Genomic DNA, 18,843 nt, shown 5'->3' on the forward strand with positions numbered 1-18,843 from the left:
AATATATCTCCTAGCGTTCAGAATCCTTCAAGATAAATCAGTAGGTAGACTGCCTCTGCCTTCGTATCATGAAAGGTTACAAAATCTTGTTTTGGATAACTCTACTACCCTGGAACCTTCTAAAGAGCGCCCTAGTTAATTTTTCATGGCAGAAATAATTACTGCCACGGTTGTCGTCATCATCAAACTAATCGCAGTAGTTAAGGGGCAACTAAAATTGCTGCCTCAGTGACACCTTAACTGTTCTCGTTATGGCTGTTAACCCCATCACAGACCCCTCAAAAGTATTTTAGTGTATTTACAGATCATTTAAAGACTTTTTTTTAAATTTGTGAGGAGTTTTGTTACTTTTTGTAACCGAGCTCCCACAACTTATTTCTCTCCACCCACTCTTTTAGCATTTTCTCAATAAATTTTGAGCACCATGTTAAAAAACGCAACCTACCACAGCTACATAATAACTCAAAGTCTTTAATTGCGGCATTTCCAATCTATTGAAGATATGACTTTAAAAAAAAAAATTCTACTTACTGTAGATTATATAATAGTTCGATTCCAGTAGTGTTAAAGGATAGGTTAAGGATGTTCTGCATATTTGGCATGTCATTACAAAACCATCCTTGTTATGAGTATATTTTAGTGTTAAACTGATTTAAAGAAGCGCCAATAAGTACCCTAGAAGGGGAATCTTTCTGAGATCATTAAACTTTTTTCGACTTACTTCATATTATTAAATCTCTGACATTTCTTCAAATGTATTTCATTCATCATACATCATTATATATAATATATATATATATTATATATATATGTGTGTGTGTGTGTGTGTGTGTATGTATATATATATATATATATATATATATATATATATATATATATATATATATTATATATATTTATACATATGTATAAAACTTTATGACTTGATACGTTTGGATAGAAGTTATACAAGCAAGTTTATGGCATGGCGATGGGAAGTCCTCTCGGTCCCACTTTTGCCAACATTTTTATGTGCTCCCTGGAGGAGCACTTCTTAGATGACTGTCCCTTAGCCTGCGCCCCCCTTTTCTATGTAAGGTATGTTGATGATTTTCCTTTGCCCCCTTTTTTTTAGACGTAATTATGAGGCCTGGATTTCCTTTCTTGAGTTTATAAATGTACAACATTCCTAACGTTTAAGTTTTTACCCTGGGAAAAAAGGAGGATGAAAATAAGGCTTTTTCTTTTTTTTTTAGACGTCCTTGTTTTAAGACGAAATAATATTTATAACCACGATTTTTAGGAAAAGAACGTTCACCGGCTTAGGGTCAAATTTTTATAGCTTCTGTTCTTTTAATTTTAAAATTAATTCTGTTTTTATTCTCCTCCACAGGGCTCTTACGCTAACTTCTGATTGATTTCTGTTCCAAGATGAGATCGCCTTTTTATGCAAATATTTTAAAGAAAACTGCTTCCCATCTGGACTGGTCTTTAAGACACTTCGCTTGCTTTTAGACAAGTACTTCTCCCTAGGAATTACAAGTTTTAATGTTCCTAAATTGAATTTTTATGCTAAGTTCCCTTTTTTATTAGATGATACTTTTAGGAAAATATTTTCCGAACATATCCAAAATAAGTTTGGAGCTACTAAGGTTCATTTGATTCCCATTAATCATGTTACCATTGGGTCATTATTCAAGTTTAAAGATCGTTTGTGCCCTTATATGTCCTCCGGGTGTGTGTATAGCTATAATTGTCCTAAATGTAATTTAGGAACTTATATTGGATCCACCAGGAGGCTTCTGAAGGTATGCATAGATTCACATCGTGGAGTAAGTTATAGGACAGGCAGCAAAATTGCAACACAGAGTTTTCTATATTAGAAATTATTCGAAAATATGTAAAACCTCCATCGAAAACAAGGACTTTACAGTTGTAGGACGAGCTTCCCACTGCCAAGATTTGACAATCTTAGAATCGTTAATGATCAAACGACTCGTCCACTTGTTAAACAGCCAAACCTCTGCTGGCACACTGTACCTCTCTTAGTTTGTTCCTTTTATCTCCAGTCTTGGCATTGCCGCTGAATAGGTTCGTCCAGTTTTACTTTACTTAAATATTTCTTATTAATTTTTTTTTTCGTGTTTGTTTTTTTTACTTATTTTGATAATTTTTTGCCCTGTTTAGTTTACGTTTTGTTTGTTTTTAAAGGCGTCCTTTTAGTCTTTTTAATATTTTAAGTTTGTAATCATTGTGCAACTTTTAAATTTCAAATTCTCAGCTTTATTGTAATTTATTTTATGCTATCTATTTTGTACAGCCCTCGAAAATGTAATGAAGACATTATGAAACGTCGGGGAATAAATTGACCCTTTTAGCAAGTCTTTATGTCCCCCTTCTCCTCATTGATATATATATATATATATATATATATATATAATATATATATATATATATATATATATATATATATATATATTAATTATCACATCACCGTAATTCATATAAATCATTTAAGCGCCTCAGTGGCGTGGTTGGTATGGTGTTGACGTCCTACATCGGTGGTCGTGAGTTCGTGTATTTCTGGTGAAAGAAGTACAATCTCGACGTGGTTCGGAAGTCACGTAAAGCCGTTGGTCCCGTTGCTGAATAAACCACTGGTTCCATGCAATGTAAAAACACCAAAATAACAAAACAAACATATAAATCATTCGAGCTACAAATGTCCTTTAATATCTAATTCGCTCTACCTCGGAATTGATATATTTTCATATATGTAAACCAAAGGGGAATTTTTTAGTTGATAATAATTTCGTCCCCTCATGGGATCGATCCACCGTCCAGTGGACAGGAACGAAATCAGGATGACATTGACATTACCGATTCAGCTAACAGTGGGAGGTCCCTAAGAAGTTTTAATTTTTTTTTTTTAAATACCGATTCTGACCTTACAAATCACCGTCGAACTAGGTTTTTTGCAAATAGAATCGATATCCAACCCCCTCTACCATGTTAGCCAATTGGAATGTTTGACAAACGTAGCCATATTATGAATAATTATCACATTACCGTGATTCATATAAATCATTCGAGCTACAAATGTCCTTTAATATCTAATTCGCTCTACCTTCGGTTTACATATATGAAAATATATGAAAATTATATATTAAAGGACATTTGTAGCTCGAATGATTTATATGAATCACAGTGATGTCATAATTATTCATAATATGGCTACATTCGTCAAACGTTCGAATTGCATAACAAGGTAGTGGGGTTGGATATTGATTCTATTTACGAAAAACCGAGTTCGACGGTGATTTGTAAGGTCAGAATCGGTATAAACTTAAAGCCTTCAATGTCGTCCTGATTTCATTACTGTCTGCTGGACGGTGGTTCGATCCCATGAGGGGACGAAATTATTATCAACTAAAAAATTCCCCTTTGGTTTACATATATGAAAATATATCAATTCCGAGGTAGAGCGAATTAGATATTAAAGGACATTTGTAGCTCGAATGATGATATATATATATATATATATATATATATAATATATATATATATATATATATATATATATATGAATAATAGATATATGAATAATTATCACATCGAACCGAAGGGGAATTTTTTAGTTGATAATATTTTCGTCCCCCCCATGGGATCGAACCACCGTCCAAGTGGACGGGAACGAAATCAGGACAGACTAAAAAATTCCCCTTCGGTACATATATGAAAATATATCAATTCCGAGGTAGAGTGAATTTAGATATTAAAGGACTTTTGTAGCTCGAATGATATATAATAGTATATATATATATTATTATATTATATATATATATAATATATATATATGTGTGTGTGTGTGTGTGTGTGTGTGTGTGTGTGTGTGTGTGGTGTGTGTGTACATGTACGATATGTAACTATGTCTTTACAATTTCGAGCATCGGCATATTTATAAGGGTATATGCATACTGCATGCACACAGGAAGTCATCTGGGTAATTTTTCTTTTTGGCCATCCATTTATATTAAGAGGAGATTATGATGTTTTTATTATTTTACTTTTGAGGAAAGGTTTGCTTTCCATGGTACAGATAATATGCAAAATTCTAGTAATACCACTACCACTTGCAAAGTACAAATAAAGCTATCCTTTACATTAGTAAGTTGTTCCGAAATTATTAAATTCTCTCTCTAAAAAAAAAAAAAAATCTTTTCTTTGTACATGTAGACAGAATGCAGCTTGTAACAATACAAACAAAGACATCTAAACTACATCGTTAATAATTGTTCATCGCTGTTTCTTATCTGTATGATTTCTTTTTTCTGCACTAATGGCACTTTCTCATTTCAACTATTTTTATTAAGGGCCCTAAGGAAAGCTGATCAAATGGCCTTTTCAGTTCTACTTTTAGAATAATCGCAGTAACTAATAATAACTATACACACCATTTTCACATTCGCGGAAGAGATAGGAAATGTATTTAATATAATGTCACCAGTTGAGTTTCAGATCAGAAGACTGTTCTGTTAGCACATAAAGCGTATTCATATTCATTATTTGATTCTTTATATTGTGTATTTTTTCACTTATAAAATATTTTTTGGATGTTTCTTATATTTTACTTTTCCCGCTATCTTCCAAATTGGATGCTTGAGATTTTGTGTCTTTCTAAGTTTTACTTTCGCCCTTTATCTTGAATTAACTGTCATGGAGGTCAGTATATATATTTTTAGATGGGTCAAGTAAATGATCACTGCCATGCTCTTTATCTCTTCGTACTGTATAAAGTTTATAGAATAGACTAATGCAAGGAGAATGTTTTCGCTATTGCTATGAAAAGGTTCTTTGTTCAGTATTTGTCTTGTATTTTAGTGAGACTGGTTTGTGATGTTTCATCAAAGGAGGAGAGCATTTCCGCTACCAACCTGGATAGAATACGTATAAAATATGCGCACCTTCCTATTGCAAATGCATGAAATGCTACAAACTTTTCGCAACTTAATCTTTGCGAAAGAGAAACAGGAAACAAGGCTTTTGTTTGAATGGTTCGGTCGGAAGACCTTGCAGTAAAGAGAATTTAGTGAAAAATCTTGAATTCTTGTTGTTTAAGAAAGTTGAAAAGATCCCTTTGTCTGGGGTATCAGATAACTATTTTGAATCAGTTAGTGCTTTTTTGATCTGGCCCGAACTAGTTTTGGAGTTCATAATTATTCTGATGTAACGTCGGTGTCCAAGAGCCGTCTTTTTCATTGTGCCTTCATAAGGTATCTGCCGCTTGTGGTCTGTTGCATTTAGCTTCAAGGTATGATTATGATTTTATTTTCGGGGGCAATGAATTATACACTGGCATTTATTAGAAATGTTCTATTCTATATTTTCTTAGAAACAGACGTAATAGAAATGATCAAATTATGTTAGCAATCTGTAATCAGTTAAGTAAACTGGGAAAAATTTTAAAAATTTCTACAAGCGGATGTGTTAGCTACACATTGATAAAAGCATATTGAATATGAAACTTCATAGCATTGACTTCATATGCCTTAATATACTACTTATGCTTCTATGCTTCTTAAACAGTTAATCTCAGTAACTTGCACATTTTCATTTCATTCACGAGAAATAGCCTCTCTTCTATTCCCTTGTAGATTCCAACGTTTGGTATCAGGACTCGCTTGCATTCCATGTACTGTACTCCTTGCATCTGCTTCGTCTGTTCATTCATGACTCTCTCCTCTTAGTTTCTTCTTGCTTTCTTATCTTCCCTTGTTATTTTTTTCATATTCAAAGACTGTCGGGACCAAAACCTGAATTCCTTTATTTAACACAATCTTAGCAAAAACTAGAAAATATGAAATATGGAAGAAATGGGTATGGGCTAAATGATGCGAAAAGATTCTTTAAGAACACGACTGGGAGAGAAACCCAAATGGGGTTACGGGCCATTTGGGTTTATCCATTGCTACTTGAGTCAAGTGGAGGAAGAAAAGGGTCTTTCCGTTTGTTGAAAATCAGCCAATACTGGTTTTGAATGGCATATAGATTTTGAATTCATCCAGGGGTTTTCTTTTCTATGATATTTGAGTCTATCCTTCTAATTCCCTATCACCTGCACAGAAACAGGATTTCCTTTCCTCCGCTCATTTCCTCTCGTCAAATAAAATCTCTTCCTTTTTGTCATTTCCGCCCTGCAGTAAGTTTTATTTTCTTCTTGTTTAATAATGCTTTTACTTGCAGATAATGAATGCTGATCTTTTTTGTATTTTTCTGAAAGGTACAACCTTTCTTAATATTTTACTTTATGTTTTCCGTATGCTGCACTGATGTGTTTCTTGGATCGTTTTCATGCGTGTTTGTTCTTTAATTCCTTCTTCTATCAATTCATGATAAAACCCACGCTACCAGCTGCCTCTGAAACCGTAAAAGAAGTTAGAATTCAAGGAGTTACCGTTAACCCTCAAGTTTTTACCAACTTGCCGACCAACCAGTTTTTAAATCTAGTTATTTCTTCTGATTGGATGTAATGGAAGTAATAAGTTATTTGCACAATAGAAATGAGATTCGACTTTGTTATAGGATTGAACCTATTGCCTTTCTGTGAATATAAGCCACAGAGCCTCCGACGTTTTACTCAGCTTTCGTACCAACCATTGAACCCATTCGCAAGGTTTATGTCAAATTACCCATCCTTAGAAATATGAAGGGCTTCCCAAAAATCACTTGTTTGGCTTCAGTAGTAGTGGCCTCTGGGTATTTAACAAAAAATAAAAATTAAGGATCATTGAAAAAATACTCTCATATAATATAATATATATATATATTAATATTATATATATTATATAATATATATATATATAATATATATATATATATACACAATATATATATATATATATATATATATATATATATATATATATATCATAATATATATATATATAGATATATACTATATATATATATATATATATATTATACATATATATATATATATATATATATATATATATATATATATATATATATATATATATATATATATATATATTAAATATATATATATATAGACTATATAATCATACACGTACATGGGTGTGTGTGTGTGAGAAAAAGAGAGAGAGAAAATTCCTGTCTATTTTTTTTAACAAATATTAACAAAATTAAGGATCATTAAAAAAATACTCTTACTTTCGCAAATTGTGCCTTTCCACCGTGGCACGATCGCCAACTGGAACGAAAAGCTGTGACACAAAGAATTTTCTTCCAAACTGCCAAAAACCTGGAAACCAGAGATCTTTTGTAACGAATCAGAACAAGGAGAAACCGGACATCCCGAATTCTATAAAAACGAAAGAGAGAGGGAGAGAGAGAGACGATACATTAATACCGAGGAAGTTAATATGCATGCAACCCCAGCAAAGGTTGACGAATAAGTATACCAGTTTTCTCGAGTACAACAATAGATAAAAAAATAAACGAACATGAAATACAATAAGTAGTTTCTTAAAGGAAATTGTTTGGTAAACGTACTATATTTCAACATTAGCTACTTGCAATTTATATGGCATAACACTGACAAGGGAACTGACATCGATAATTTTCACTTGAAAATACACATCAAGTAATAGCTACTTGGATGGCAAAAAAAAAAAGGAAAAAAAAAAATGGAAATTACAATGATTTATTGAGTAATAATTAAAATTAAGTTCATACAAATTGGATAAAAAAGGTATGCGTAAGAAAAATTAAACTATCAAATTTATAGTGCATTTGATTTCCAACTCGGAGAACCCCTGGAAATTAACACAGCGGGGCAAAAAAATATTTGCAGCAAAGAAACCACGATAATGTCAGAACATTAAGAATATATTCGAAAGATAATGACAAATATTGCTTCTCGCTGACAAAAGGGGACCTTTCCAACTAAGCCAACAGGTCTAACCACTGCCTTCCTTACAACATCAGGCATGGTTTGGCAAGGGGTTTTTAGGACCGGATGCCCTTGCTGTCATCAACCACAGTTATTGGCGGTAAGCCTTGCCTTTGACTAAAAAGTCCACCTGCAAGGCAGCAGTTTCTACAGTTATTGGCAGTAGACCTAGCCTTTTACTAAAAAGTAAGAGTGCAGGGCCCTTTAAACAAACCGCCTCACATTTCCCAACCCCTGCCTTTTGTTGCTCTTTGGTACTACATAAAAACACGTGCGTATTCGAATGCAACATTGAGTCAAAATTTCAAAGAAATCCTCCTGGCTGCATATATGAAATTCGTTGCAAAAAGAGTGATAAAGTCTATTACGGACAGACCGGTAAATCTCTTTCACAACGTCTCAAACAGCGCCAATATTCTGTGAGAACTGGGCAAATATCGAATGCATTATTCGTACATGTGAGAGATTTAGATCATCCTATTAACTGGAGTCAAGCAAGAGCCTTAATCCCATGTAATGCCACAGTTAAAAGGAATATCATTGAATCTTAACGTTGTAGATAAATATAAGCGGCAAAATTAATATATTCAGTTTTTACATGTTTTGGACTGTACGGATACTTTGTAGTTTCAGTTAGGGTTAAATCTATGTTTAGGTTTGTGACGTGTGATATCCGATAATCCTGGATTATCTCTTAATTTTTACCCTTTTGACAATTAACCATCTGGTATTCTTGATCTTGTTGTGTACCTGAGACCTTTCTCTCCAATTGTATTTCATCCGTTCCTTGACAATGTCTTAGTAAAGACGAAAGTGCTTGGATTTCTGACTATCATTTTCCTGTGGTATTCGCTTAATATATATGTATACTATATATATATATAATATACTATATATATACTATATATATAGATATATATATAATATATATATATATATATATATATATATATATATATATATATATATATAATTATATATATAGATATATATTATATATATATAGATATAATATATATGATAAGATATAGTTATATATATATAGATATAGGTATATATATAAATATATACTATATTTATTTATATAATATCTATATATATCATATAATATATCTATATAGATATATTAATATACGTATATATATATATATATATATAATATATAATACGTATATATATTCTTTATATATATCTCTATATATGTATATCTAGACTTCTATATATATATATACATGTATATATATATATATAGATATATATATATATATATAATATATATTTCATTATATCATAATATATAGATATATATATATATATATATATATATATATATATATATATAAGATATATCATAATATATATATATTATATATTATAGATAATATATATATACATTCATGGGTGTGTGTGAGAAAGATATGATTCCTGTCTAATAAATAGTTTTGTCCTTTTGTCGCTGGCCGTTTGCCAACCAAAGTAAGAATTTACTGGTTTAAACTGAGGAAGAACATGAGCCTGTCTCCCCTTTCAACAATACTCAGATCTTTTATCCATTGTGTGAAATAAACTGCACAGCAAAACGGAGGAGAATCATGCAAGGAGGTGTCTTCAGCAAACTGCATGAATTCGCATACATGAATGTACTGCTAACTAACTACCGTACTACATATACTTCAGAAACTTCCAATCCCTCTTCCCTACCCCTACCCCAAGCCTGTCATTCAAAGTTTTCCCAGGCAGCGCCTGGTAGGTTAGCTAATATTTATATATATTCTTATGTATTTAGGAAGGAAAGGGATGTATGTAATAGGGATTTTCCCTTAAGACCTTGCATAACTACTTTACGTTACTAAAACTTAAACAGGACACTGTGATAGCATGTCAGATGAGGATAAAGCACTCATACATTTCTTCATAAAGTAAAACTGTGATACGATTAACAGAAAATATAACTCCACTAGGATTCAGAAACAAATAATTTTATACAATTAGAGTGCAGTCGGAGAGCCACTGGCTCGGGAATTTCTCGATGAGATTCAGTTGGAAATCAGCTACGGGAGATGATAGTTTGCAATGTCACAATGTCGAATCTGTTGCCTTCATTGGCAGTTCTCACTTGGCAAGACGGTGGTGAAGAAAATGAGGTTTTCGAAGTAACACTTATCTGGAAATAGAATAATCCAAGGTAAAGCTTCGTGGATAATGGGTTAATGGAACATGGAAGGAATGAATAAATTAATTCACTATGAACAAAGGACAATTAAGCCACTAAAATTATATTGTACACAGAACCCGCAAAATATTGGCAACGGGATTTCAAAGAGCATTTACTTAGGGAGTGAAATTTGTGAAATGAGAAGTTTCAGTCAGAGGAAAAGAAAACTGGTAATTCAGATGTTAATTTCAGATATACCATGTATAGCATTGTGCAAATGTACTTTACAACAGTGGACAGATGAGTTGAATTGTCTTCATTCAACAATCGTTGGGCGGCTTGTTGATCCCTTAGTTCCAGTTCCTGGGCACCTGTGCCAGAACAAGAAGGAACTGATCATCGGGCGCAGAGCAGTGAGACGTCTGTGTAGAGTAGAAGCTGGGCTAAGACTGATTTGATGTTCTGACTCTTGGGAAGGTGATTTTCTTTAGCCATTTCCTTGGGGTGGGGGCTGGAGGTAACGCCAAAGATTTCTGGATAAACATCATCCAGAGCCAGCTTAAAAGAGGGTACAGCAGGAGGTTTATTAAAGATCATCTTTATGGAAAAGGAACGTAGCTACCAACCAAACAGCGACTTCCTTATGGATGAATTTAATCTCTTTAGCTTGTCGACTCTTGCCAGCTCCATGCCTTAAAATTCACTTTAACTGTGATCCTTATCAGGTCTGGCGGGCTACTCCCCAAAGCATAGGTTTCTAGACCTTATTCTAATTAAGCACAGAGATGAGGCGGCGAATATCTGTAATAGTATATATACATACATATGCATTCATCTGTAATTATAACTGTTCCTCAAATGAGAAAGTTCATTTTAGACCTAGTTTTAGTACAGAGTTGTATTAATACTCTTCTCAATCCAACTAGAGCATGGAAAATATTTTGTACACATCTTACCAATTACTGTAGACAGTTATGCAAAAAAATAGGAAATTTCGTTTTGAATGCTTAGCAAAAGAAATCTGAATGCTAAGATGATTTATGAATTTTCAAATAGCTGACCACAAAGGAACCAAGAGTGCCCGACTAAAAATCCTTCACATTGTTCACCTTGAGTCAATCTGCCTTTACAATGAAGCATATTTCTGCATAGTAGACATTACGCTGTTCGTGATGGAGCTGCTTCATTTTATCAGTTCTGTAAATGCCTTGATTTTCGTTAACTAGTTAAATGGTTATTTTGGTAATGATATTTTTAGTGTTTGCTCACAGTATGGAGGAGTGATAATGGTAGTTTATATTTGACGTCTCCGAGGGTTGCGTGATAAAGAGAGAGAGAGAGAGAGAGAGAGAGAGAGAGAGAGAGAGAGAGAGAGAGAGAGAGAAAGATTAGTGGAGAAATAAATGGAGGTGGTATGCCCCTGGACAGGTATCGCTATTTTGGTGCCCCGTTAAAGGTTTGTGGGGTCGAGCTCGACCCAAGCGCCCAGAAAAATTTGTGAAAATTTAAAAACTGTAGCTATGCTGTACATTTTAATTTCTAAGATCAATTTCACCATTGCCGAACACTACTGAGAAGATAAATCATACCCATCCATAAATTTAATATTTATTACAAATATATTTAAAAAATAAGTATATAAAAAATAATTTACAAAAATATTTTTAAAAAATACAAAGCACGCTATATACACTCAAAAATTGTGCAAATCCTTCCAAAAACTATTATTTACAATATGTGATTGCCAGAAAAGGTTTCGGACCCATAGAGGTCAAAATCTGAAATGAGGAAAAAAGGGTGAGTTTATTTGGCCAAAAAAAGCCAAAATTTCACAAATTTTATTTGGTATCTAAATGAAATAGGAAGTGGCTACTTTTTATAGAATAAACTCATATTATCCTAGAACAGCATTATGTAAAAAGATCTGCACTAAGATGTAATTTACTGTAATATCAGAAATGTTATTCTCTCTCTCTCTCTCTCTGTCTCTCTCTCTCTCTGTCTCTCTCTCTCTCTCTCTCTCTGTCTCAAACAATAATTTACGAACATATTTAAAAAAAATACAAAATACGCTATATGCACACAAAAATTGAGGGAATATTTCCTAAAACTACTATTTATAATATGTGACTGCCAGAAAAGGTGTCGGACCCATAGAGGTCAAAATAAAAAAAGAGAAAAAAAAAAGGGTAAATTTTTTTGGCCATAAAAATTGTCAAAATGTCACAAATTATTTTGGTACCTAAATTAATTAAGAAAGCCTAATTTTTTTTTATAGAATACACTCATATTATGCTAGAATTGAATTATGTATAAAGATCTGCACTAAGATGTAATTAACTCTCATATCAGAAATGTTATTCTCTCTCTCTCTCTCTCTCTCTCTCTCTCTCTCTCTCTCTCTCTCTCTCTGCAGTGTGTCATGATTTATTGACATAAGCTCATGTAATCTGTCACCAGAAAAGGCAGAGACCCACCTCCTCTCTCCCCCTCTTAAGTCATAATCATTTCTTTGTTACACAAACTTGGCTTCTTGCCATATAGAGTTGTCAGCAACCTCTAAATTATCATCAAAATCACTTTATAATTCCATTAGAAGTAAGTTGATGACATCCATCCCCAGAGAATACTGCCTACTGGCCATTGTTGATGAAAAGAAATTGGAATAAATTGCAATATAAGTCATCTCAGCCACAACCAATGGCATGCATAATGTACACATCACGTACCTACAGTTTCCAACAATATAAAACTATCCCAGAGCCAACAGTGTTAGACAGGAAATCACTATTTGATATCTTTTCCTTGTTCAAAACAAACTATTACTCAGAGAAAGGGAAAGGACAAAGGCAAGGCAAACGCAAGTTTTGACATGATTGTAGTGTGTTCTGCTATCTTCTTGCAGATCGATCACACCCACATTCGATATAGACAATGATTTATGGGAAAAAAACATGTTTTTTGAAACACTCATCGGGTCGTGCTCGACCCAGCAAACCTATCCAGGGTTTAATGGTGGTCATAAGCATGTGTCTGTTGTGGAGCTCTCTGTCTGGAGTAGTGAGAGTCTGGGAGCAGAGTCGTGCTGCTCAGTCAGAGTTTTTGGTAGCAGTATTGATGATGGTCAGTTATTTTGTGGTTTTTAAAAGCTGTTGTTTGGATTGTTGTTGTATTGTATGTTTGAAGGTTGTTGTGCCTGCGTTGTTGAGTGTGTTGTGCTTGTGAGTTCTGTTGTGTTGTAGATAAGTTGTTGAGTGTTGTTGTTGTGGTTCCTTGATGTTGTAGGCGATGTGTTGACTTGTCTGGTTATTGTTTTTGGTATGGATAGTGATTATTTGTGCAGTGGTCTTTTGTTTTATGGTTATTGAATTATTGTGTAGTTGTAGTCCTTGTTTGATTGTTTGTGTGTTGTGTTACAACGGCTAGCCCAGCCTAGCCTAGCCTAGCTATATATCCAGTGGACAGCGGCGCAGCTCCTCACGCTGAGACTGAGGTGGTACATGTGTTTGTGATTTGAGTTTTTTGTTTTTTAGCTTGTGTAATCCCACCACAACAGTTTAATATTATTACGCTCCTTTCGGATCTATAGTTCAAGTGCAAGTAACCATTATCACCCTTTATAATGATATAAATAAAAAATGGAAATGTTACCTTTAACTGTTGAGTGATGACCTCTAAATAGACGTGGAACATAATATCAAGAAGTATAAAACGTAGCTTTGGAGTTTTTCTGCAAGTCTTAACAAATAGGTGGAATGTAGGTTTTTGTTATCTTTCGTCAATAAAATTCAAAGATTTTCTTATGAATACATTATGTGATTACCATTCATAATTAGGATGAATGATAAGTATCCAAATTTGAATTTTCAAATCAGATAAAAATTCCTTAATTCCTAATGTAATTCCAGTTCCCGATCTAATGAATTCAGATTGTATAAATTAATGCTTGATAAATTTTTGTTTAGTGAGACCTGTTTTTCAATTAAGTAATTAGAATGAACCTTTTTAAAACCTTTCGTGAGCAGCTTACTCAAGACATTGGTCTTGATTTTAGCCCCCTTGGCATTCAGTACATGACGTTTTAGCTTAAAACCTCAACATAATCTCTAATCACTAGTCGCAGTAAGCAGTCCACGGAATTTCAAGTTTTGGGAGATGTTTTTCATTATGTTGCTTTGGAAAGGTAACATTTCGATCTGGGTTCCAGATGGCTCGAGTAGCGGTTTAATGGCAACGAACAGTGATCATGGCAAGATGAACCTTGGTTTGAATTTTAAAGCACGTTGATTCCAGAGGTTCTCTTAATACAATAGATTTTGAATTTGGAATTATAGAGTTCCATTTAGGTACAAGTCACGATATATTTTCTCTTAACTGCTTGCGAATAGTAACTTTGTTAATCGGACTTTTGTATATGTTGTAATCGAAATATTTAGTTGCATTATTTTCCTCCCGTTATTACACACACTAGAATTATTCCTAGTTCTTAACATGAATTGTCAAAGGGCAGTGAAGAATTTTATATTTGATATGTACGAGAATTAGCTGTATTTATTAAAAATCTGTTTGATGAAACTTTTATGCGTGCAGAAGAGGCCAGTTCAAATCCCAATTTCATTAAATAAGGCACACAGCTACACTCAAATGCTAACCTTTGCTTCTCCCCCATTCCCGTTTCCTTCTTCTATTCATCTGTCTATCCATTATCAGTAGATGGCCGAAAGTGTCGCAGTGTTTACAGCTTAAGGTTCAGAGAAATTAAATTTGTTTACAGCCTAAGGTTCATAGAAATTAGAGAAAATTAGATTCGTGTTTCATAATAAGGTTCAGAGAAATTAAATTTGTTTACAGCCTAAGGTTCATAGAAATTAGAGAAAATTAGATTCGTGTTTCATAATAAGGTTCAGAGAAATTAAATTTGTTTACAGCCTAAGGTTCATAGAAATGAAAGAAAATTAGATTCGTGTTTCATAATAAGGAGCAAAGACATTAAATTTGTTTACAGCCTAAGGTTCATAGAAATTAAAGAAAATTAGTTTCGTGTTTCATTATAAGGTTCAGAGAAATTAAATTTGTTTACAGCCTAAGGTTCATAGAAATGAAAGAAAATTAGATTCGTGTTTCATAATAAGGTTCAGAGAAATTAAATTTGTTTACAGCCTAAGGTTCATAGAAATGAAAGAAAATTAGATTCTTGTTTCATAATAAGGTTCAGAGAAATTAAATTTGTTTACAGCCTAAGGTTCATAGAAATGAAAGAAAATTAGATTCGTGTTTCATAATAAGATTCAGAGAAATTAATTTGTTTACAGCCTAAGGTTCATAGAAATGAAAGAGAAATTAGATTCGTGTTTCATAATAAGGTTCAGAGAAATTAAATTTGTTTACAGCCTAAGGTTCATAGAAATGAAAGAAAATTAGATTCGTGTTTCATAATAAGGTTCAGAGAAATTAAATTTGTTTACAGCCTAAGGTTCATAGATATTAAAGAAAATTAGAATCGTGTTTCATAATAAGAACTTAAGATGCACTAATATCTTTAATTTTCTTTTAAAAGTGATTTACGATATCACTAATAATCAACACCACATACGTTATATCTTAGAAGATATTTGCATATCCAGTGAGATTTTTGAAACATTGTGTAAAATCAAAATAATGTAAATGTTTCATAAACTATTGCAAAAACTATATAAATCTAGTATATGTGAGGTCAGACGTCTTTACGGGACATAAAAGGTTCTCCATTCTGTAAAGGTATCTACTGTACTACATATTCGGATCCTGCAAAAGCCCCAAACATTTTCACTACCAGAGAGAGCTGAAGTGAAAGGCAAAATGAGAATGTTTTTCAGCAGATCTATGACATGGGTGCTCTCCTTTTTCTACACGTTCGTGTTTCATGGAAGACAAACGGGAATGGTGAGGGCTGCCAGGAAAGGAAGTTAAGATGACGAATTAGAAAAAGCTTTTATTTAATGATACCTAATACTGATATGAAATCAATAAATGTAAAGATTCAAAGAAACCTTGCGTAATTATCATCGTAATGTAAACTACATGAATACTATGTAATAACTCATAAATATTCTCGAGACAATTGTTGATTATTTAATATCGTTATCATTACCATCGTCTTTCTCCAGCGCCGCGTGACGCAAATGGTCTGTGGGGAAACTGCCTTCCAAACCTTTCTAGTACTTCAACTCTCAGAAGTCTTCACCTGTCTCACGCCTTCTTTCCCCTGTTCTTAGCTGCGTAGGTCTGGGCCTTCCAACTCCTTTGAGGACAACACCATTACATACTATGTTCTCCTAGCAGCTGAGCAAAGGACATGTCCGTGCCCTCTCCATCTCCCTTTCATCTTTATCTCATCTACTTGTGGAGCTTCGGTGATTTTCCTTGTAGTGTCATTTATGAACTATGTTGTCTTCAAAGCTTGTTACGTGTTTTGTTGAAAACAATACTGACATTAGTAATATTTATATTCTTTTCCAGAACTCGTAATTCGTTTCAAAGTTCAGAAATGGTCATATACAAAAATAACTTTAACAGAAATGGAATAACCAGGTTATTATAATCAGGGGCTCTAGGGAAAAAAACAAATAAACATTAATTCAGGACCAGCGATTTACATTAGGCCCAGGTTTCCTCCTAACGCAGAGGCTACAGAGGGGTGCACCCGAAGGAAGCACTTACCAGAGCGATGAGTTGTAGACAGGACAATTGATAACGTTGTTCTAAAGCTTAAAATACCACTCGGAAAATAAAATAGACATTTGAAAATTAACTTAAGCATTTAAAGAAGGGAAGAATGCCGCAATTTATTAACAAAAATAATGTTCCATCCAAAAAAATTTAAGGTAATTACTGTAGAGACACAACACTTGTCTATAATTCATACACTCAAGATACAATTGCTCTTTCCCTGAAATTTCTATATTTCCTCAGGCACTACAGGAGAAGAGGAAAGTTGAATTGGGAGGTAAGAAAAGTACTGTCGAGTCATTCTGGTACGGCTCTTCTACCTTGTAGTAAAACAAAAACAGAAAACATACCTTAGATTATCTAAATACAAAAAATCCCTACACCTCAAGAAACTTAAGTATTTTAAAAAATACGTACCATTACATCAGCCTCTGTATTAATATATATGTGTATATACAAGAACTAAACCATTGGGATATCACAATATTCCTGGCAAGTTGCTCTGCCATAATGACTACACTCCCGTGCACAACACAGTTTTAACTGAAGTCTTACCAGAATTATGTTAAGCAGAAAGCGTTGAAAAACAAGCTATAGAGCCAGAGGACTGAAGCAGTAATGGGACATACTCACGAAGGCCAGCCATCAGAGGCCCCCAACACACGGGGCAAAAGAGTGCCGAATAGTACCACACTCACACGCGCACACACACACATAAACAGGTGGCAAGAAATATTCCAGAGGGGAAGTCGAGGACGAGGTCCTAACAGCGAGTTTTTCTCTCCAAAAACTTGACCAAAGGCACATAGAGCTCCAGACCAAGACTAACAACGCTCTCTCTCTCTCTCTCTCTCTCTCTCTCTCTCTCTCTCTCTCTCTCTCTCTCTCTCTCTCTTTCCAGAGAGAGGGAAAAGAAAAGAGGACAAGAAGGCTAAACTGCAGTTAACTGCTGTGCTGTTTAACGGAGAGTGGAAGGATCTTTCTCTTAGTTTTTATTTATTCTTTATGTCCAAGAACGAAGGCAACTCTCTAAAACTGTAAACCACGCCCACCAAAATGTCACCACTTATAAAACAGTGAAAAGAGAACTGTCCATAGGATATTGCTTGACAGGGATCACAAAAATGTCTTTCCCTCAACCTCAGGAAAAATCATATTTTATATACTGACGTTAATCATAAAAAAAATACAGGGATCCCTGGATTTTTTTTTTTCCCTCAAATGCGACTAAATCTTTTAGATACATTTCATTGCCGTTCCATGTTTCATGTACGTATAACAATAAAGATCGTAGTATGAAATTTCGGTATATTTGATTTCCAAAACTTATTCAGCCCATTGTTCAAGTCGTCGTTTTCTCGTTTAAACTAAATTTCAGCTCGATAGATGTCATCGTTCATAATAGATGTATATCTTTGTTCCTAAATATTTCAAAGATTTGACCTCATTAATCCTCTCTTCATATACTGTCATTTCATCTGTGCATACTCTGTCCCAGTTACTTCTTTTTTTTTTTTTTTTTATTTTCACTCTTGTAACTCTAGTTGTAGTGATTTCCTGGCTAAAGAAGCAACCTCTGTATATTCCGATTCTGTCAACTTTCTGTCGTAATGTTAATATAAATATTCACTTCTATCTTCGGCAACTTTTCCTTAATAAGATCTGTGAGCATGGCAAATAGTAGAGCTAAAAAATCTTTGCCCTTTAGACCCTGTTGTTTATTGCAGATTCACTTGATAAGACCTATTCAATTCCAATTTTGCGTCTAATTTGTGATAAAGTAGTTCTCATCCCAGAGATTTCTGATGATAAAACAACAAACAGGGAGACTTCCATTATTTCAGCAGTTTTATTGGAACAGTATTTCTACTTCTTAGTCCAATACCCTTAGACAAAAAGAGGTAGTTTTTCAAAAAAGTTTACGTTAGTAAAGAGCATGGTAAACTTATTCTCTTTGATGAACTGTAATTACAGGAAAATTTCCCAGGAGGGAAGTCCCTGGAAACAGGCTCATAGACGGCTGTGATGTCGGTAAAGCGAGTGTTGTTGCATGGCATAAGACACT

The sequence above is a fragment of the Macrobrachium nipponense genome, chromosome 6 (genome assembly GCF_015104395.2).
Source record: "Macrobrachium nipponense isolate FS-2020 chromosome 6, ASM1510439v2, whole genome shotgun sequence".
In the NCBI taxonomy this organism is placed as follows: Eukaryota; Metazoa; Arthropoda; class Malacostraca; order Decapoda; family Palaemonidae; genus Macrobrachium; species Macrobrachium nipponense.